We start from the raw sequence: 5,984 nt of genomic DNA, 5'->3' as shown, positions 1-5,984 counted from the left end.
AAAAAAAAAAAAAAAACATCACTAACAAACAAGAAAAGAAATGTGTTTTTAATGTTTTCCTATATAAGAAGCAATAAAATGGTTTTTTGATATACAAATTACATGTTCCATTTTTTTTCAATGGCTTTGTGCTTTCACTAAAAGTGGCTTGGTTGCAACTATCTTTCTATTTATTGGGTTGTTGATGTGCAATGTCCAAATGACAGGTCTTTTTCTTTCTTTCTCTACACATACACGCGATAAAGGCGAATTCATAATTTAAAATTGTTATTGATCGATTGTACATATACTTATTGAGTTGTTTCTATCTTTTTTCATATGTATATATATGCATGGTTCTAGTTATATTTATGTTAACTCTAGTTATTCGGATCATATTATATATTTTGATTATTGTATGGTATTGTTATAAGAACCAAATATAAATCCTTTTTTTTTTTGCTTAGGTTTTATGTAACTTAAAGGATCATCCGTCACAAAAAGAAACTGATCTATATGTAGTAGTTCTAGTAGCATCTCTAGCTAATGCATATGTTACAAAAGATGGAGATGCATCAAAAGCTTATCTATAAAGCTATTTTATTTTGTCTATCTTTTTTGCTATTTCTTTGTTAGATATGATTTACTTGAGTTGAGACTCTATTGGAAATAGTCTTTTTAACGTCATAAGGTAAGAGTAAGATTGTGTACATACGCACCATATATGCTCCCCAAATTCCACTTTTGAGATTACACTGAATATATTTTGGTTGTTGTTGTTTTGACACCAATTTCTTCTTCTTTTCCCTCAATGTATAGGGGCAAATTATAAAATTGGAGTGTGTTTTGGCATCATTTTCTCTTTCTTGTTTTTTGGATATGATTTACTTTAGTCGAGACTCTGTCGAAAACAGTTTATTTAATTACCTTCATAAGGCCAATAGGAATAATTAAGATTGCGTATGTGCAAACACCCTCTCTAAGCCCCACTTATGAAATTACACTGAACATTTTCTTTTTTTTCTTTTCCCTCAATGTATAGGAGCATATTCTAATATTGGAGTATGTTATGGAAAAATTGCCAACAATTTACCATCAGATCAAGATGTCATAAATCTATACAAGGCCAATGGGATTAGAAAGATGAGAATATACTATCCAGATACAAATGTCTTCAATGCTCTCAAAGGAAGTAACATTGAAATAATTCTTGATGTCCCATATCAAGATCTTGAAGCCCTAACCAATCCTTCAAATGCTAATGGTTGGGTTCAAGATAATATAAAAAAATTTCCAGATGTTAATTAATTCAAATATATATCTATAGGAAATGAAGTATCTAATGGTCAAATTTCGCAATTTGTTCTTCCCATGATGAAGAATGTTTACAACGCGTTATCAGCAGCAGGGTTACAATCTAAGATCAAGGTCTCAAGTGCGGCATTTTCACGTGCTTTGCCCGAATCGAACCCGCTTTTAGATGAGATGGTTATACACTTCAACACATTTAACTACTATTGTATATAGTTATATACTATTTCCATTAGAATTTGTTTGTCTTAGCTTTTCTTTTTAATCTATTTCAATATGAACGTCTCTTTTAGTTTTTGACCATTTTGAAAGTTAAACTTTCTACATGACATGTTTAATTAAGACCACTAGATTAAAGGACATTTTGGTACATTCTTTACTTAATTTCTTAAAAGCCATATGTCAAATCAAAATCAGATAATCAAACTAAAATGGGGGAAGTAATAAAATAATTTATTGTTATAATACATTAGTAAAATTTAAATTAGTCATTAATCTCTCTCTGTTAGTGGGGGCAGAGAACTAAAAGTTTTAAAATCATGACGATCTGAAATGAATTCTAAGTAATCTAATAGGTTAACTAGATTGAATATAACATAAAGGCATATCGATGTCATAATTTGCATGCATTTCTTTAAAATGTATTTCTAAGTATATATAACATGTATATATTCATATCAAGGAAACACAAGGAGGAGAAAGGCACACAAATTTCTCCTTATTATTCATAGCACTATATATTAATTATAATATGGTATCATCAATTGAAATTGAGTTGATACTTTGGCCTCTGATCAGGATAAAAGAGTCCAAAATGTTGCTCACTTGGTTGTCCATCCTTTTGATTTTCATCGAACATGGCGAATAAATAAGTTTCTATGGTACTTCCAGGTTTCTTTGGTGTTCCAGTCCCTCCTTTCACATGATTAATCAAATTCGTATAATAAGTTTGTGCATTTTCCATAGTTGCTGCAGGGTGTCCCTCAGAAGGCCAACCACTGTCCGATACAATGATCTCAATATTTTGTCCTCCAAGTTTCTCCATAGCAAAATACTAATCCAAAAGGGCATCAAAAAAATTTTGATATCCCGCGGAATTAGTCCCTTGATCTTTGAAAAGTGCTTAAGAAAGAGGAACGTCGTTAGTGTTATAAATATGGCCAAAATAAGAGTAGATATTGGCTAAGAGTGGGAGGTTATTTCGTGCTAGAAATTGGATTATGGGATTAATGAAGCTTTTGTATTCTTCGCAAAAAATACTAGCACTTGGTGGGTAGGTGTTTGTTAAGATCCCTGAATATGTCGCGGTTGAGATCTTAATTTGATCATGCAATCCTGCTGATGTTAACGCGTTGTAAACATTTTTCATTGCTGGACCAACAAATTGTGCATATTGACCGGTATTTGTTTCAGGATCAACTTCATTTCCAACGGCTATATATTTGTATTTAACATCTGGGAAATTACTTATTATATTATCTTGAACCTAACCATTGGCACTTGAAGGATTGGCTAGGGCTTCAAGATCTTGATTTGGGACATCAAGAATTATTTCAATGTCACTTCCTTTGAGAGCATTGAAGACATTTGTGTCTGGATAGTAAATTCTATCTTTTTAATTCCATTAGAATTGTATAGGTTTATGACATCTTGATCTGATGGTAAATTGTTGGCAATTTTTCCTTAGCATACTCCAATAGGTTGTGCTCCTACATTATAATGATAAATAGTTATAGTTTGGACTATAATTATAAATAGTAACGTTTATCTATTCACAATTCATAAAAATAAATTTAGACAGAGGAAAGAGGAGAGAGAGATAGAAGAGAGACGAGCGAGATCGGGAGAGATAGAGGAGAGAGGCAAGCATGTTGTATCTTATAAACCACTTGTATATCTTAATTGAAACTAAGATACACATATACACATTCTCTTCTCTTTCTCTCTCTTTCCCAGATCTCGCTGTCATTTCTCCTCTATCAATCTCACACTCAACTACACAAATGCACAATTAGTATTGAAATTGAAATATAGATAGACATATACATATTGTATATCACCCCTAAAATAAATACATGATACAATCTATATCAATTTATTGTGATATACAAATGAAAAAAAAAATTGATACAATGTTTGAATATCACCCCTAAAATAATATATAAATACATTACTTTCTGATAATAGTTGTATTAGATTTTTTTTTAATACAAAAATCTAGTCAGATAACAACTATATTAATTTTTATAAAAAAAAATTATACCTAGATCAATTGGATGTATCATTATCTATCAATTAAAGAAGATACACTTTGATAATAATTGTTTCATTTTTCCTGATACATATATTGGTTGTATCAATCGAAGAAGATACACTTTGATAATAACTGTATTATTTTTTCTGATACATAAATACAATTGGTCGTATCAATCTAAGAAGAATAGAACATTCAAACATTGAATAACAAATCAAGAACCCATAATGAGAATTTTTGATATACCAGCATTAATTCAATAAAAATGAATCAACAATTAGCAGCCACCTAGAAAATATTGAAGATCAAGAAGCACATTTAGATAAAAATTAATAATTCAGGTAAAGCTTAATGGAGTTTTGTATTGATATAAGAAATAAGAAGAAAGATTCATGCAATGAAATGTAGAGAAGCAGAGAGAGGGCAAGAAAAAAATGTGAGAGGAAAGGAGGAGGGAGAGAGGGAAGAGAGTAACGAGCAAAAGAGGAAAAGAGAGAAGAGATTAGTTATAAAATTCTTAAGTATAGCTATTTTCAATTATTTTTTTAAAATACCGCTTGATTATGTATATATAGTAATTATGTTTGCTTAGTTATGTAGATTTATCATCCTTTATGTCCTCGCCAATAGGACCTCCTAATTTTAAAAAATATGAAGTGCTTTTCAACTAGAATTTTTAACTCATTTACACCAACATCAAAAGAATTGTTATACTATCAGGTCACCTAGAAGTAAATACCCCTAACTATTGATAGTAACTGAGATCAATAGCCTAGTAAATAAGATACATAACCTGCTACGATATTATAATATGCTACTCTTAATATACAGTGTAAAAATACATTACTAGTGTGTATGTAAGAGAGAGACCTGTCATTTGGATTAACAGCGCAACAAGTAAAAGGGAAGCTACAAGAAAACTTAGAAAAGACATAGCAAAATTGAAATTGAGAAGAGTTAGAAATATTTGAGGTGAAATTGTGTGTTAAGGAAACATCAAATTATTTCTTATATAGACAAAAATAAGAAAGGTAGTGTGGGAAAAAAAAACAAGTCAAGTTTACCCTAAGAAGAAGTTCAATTAATAATGGCATTTAGTCATGTAGAATAATCAAGTCATATAAACGTACCTAATGGGGGATGAAGAAATTTCTAATCTAGAGTAGGTGATAGAAAAAAAATGGTTGATTCCATTTAATGGTTGATTTTAAAATATACTCGATAGTTTAGGGTCGATAGTTTAGGGGTAAATTTGTACTTTTTTCTGGAAGAAAATGGACACGTGAAGTCTACTCATTTAATTGAAAGAAATTTACTAAGTTTATATGATTATTTTTTTGTGAACCCAATAGTTATTGTATATAGAATTTGTGATGGTTGAAAACACTCATAAATTACAAATTCTGAATCTATCTTGAAAGAAATTAGTGACAACAATCTAGAAGCAAAATAAGTTACCTTGTCAACAGGGATGGATCTAAGGGGTCGTCAAGGTGTTCAACCATAGGTAGACCCATGTTTGAGGGAGAGGTGACGTATATATATATACCTAAATAAGGACGATATATTTAATTGTGCACTCTCATTTGATGCACTGGTCCAATGTCTATGCTTCAAATTAAATGACATATAAAAAAGTCAAGTCAGACTCGAACTAGCAACCTCAAATACACTGAGGGTCGAGATCATCAAATCACCCATTGAACGATATTACATTTTTGTTTAATTTATATTAACTAATACATTCAATTTTATACTTGTTTAGCAATATTTTTCGTTGAGGTATCGATATTTAACATAACACGCATCCACATTTAGTAGTAGTGCATCCATCGCCTTCAAATCCTGAAGATGCATAGAAAGTTCAAATTAACTAGAGTCAATGAATTTTATGATGCGAGAATAATGGCTATTTCCATTCAATACCAGGAAAAGGTCAAATTATTTTATGTTAAGTGAAATTGAGCAATTTTGCATGTCTAATATAACTATCATCGTTAAGAAAATATATTTATACTCCACTTGTTTCAATTTATTTATTTTATTTTTATTTTTATTTTTAGTCCGTTTAAAAAATAAAAGATTGAAGGCTTACTTGAACTGCACCTTCGACATAAACTTGGCATGCTAAGGTACTTTGGGTGTCTCTTTCCTTTTTTGGCAACTCTTTAATTTTAACTTTCCATATAACATGTTTCAGGTCACAAGATTAAAGAACATGTTGTTATTTACATATCTTTAATTCACAAAATTCAAAAGTTTTCTTTATTTTCTTAAACTTCATGTTTAATCAAAATCAGACAACATATTGAAACAGAGAGTTAGGAAAAATATATACCAAGAACACAAAATTTATATGAAAAGAACGATGAAGTTTTGAAAATATGAACTTGATCTTTTTTGGAGAATAAAAAAATTCTTTGAGGAATATTGTAGAGAA

General features: G+C 30.1%; 1 pseudogene; it reads right to left on the bottom strand.

The window, feature by feature from the left end:
* Nucleotides 1-1,991: 1,991 nt before the first annotated feature.
* LOC102587580 (glucan endo-1,3-beta-glucosidase A-like) lies at nucleotides 1,992-4,508 on the bottom strand (annotated as a pseudogene).
* Nucleotides 4,509-5,984: the final 1,476 nt, after the last annotated feature.

The sequence above is a fragment of the Solanum tuberosum genome, unplaced genomic scaffold, assembly GCF_000226075.1.
Source record: "Solanum tuberosum cultivar DM 1-3 516 R44 unplaced genomic scaffold, SolTub_3.0 scf00559, whole genome shotgun sequence".
In the NCBI taxonomy this organism is placed as follows: domain Eukaryota; kingdom Viridiplantae; phylum Streptophyta; class Magnoliopsida; order Solanales; family Solanaceae; genus Solanum; species Solanum tuberosum.
This window is presented reverse-complemented; position numbering and strand designations above follow the sequence as displayed.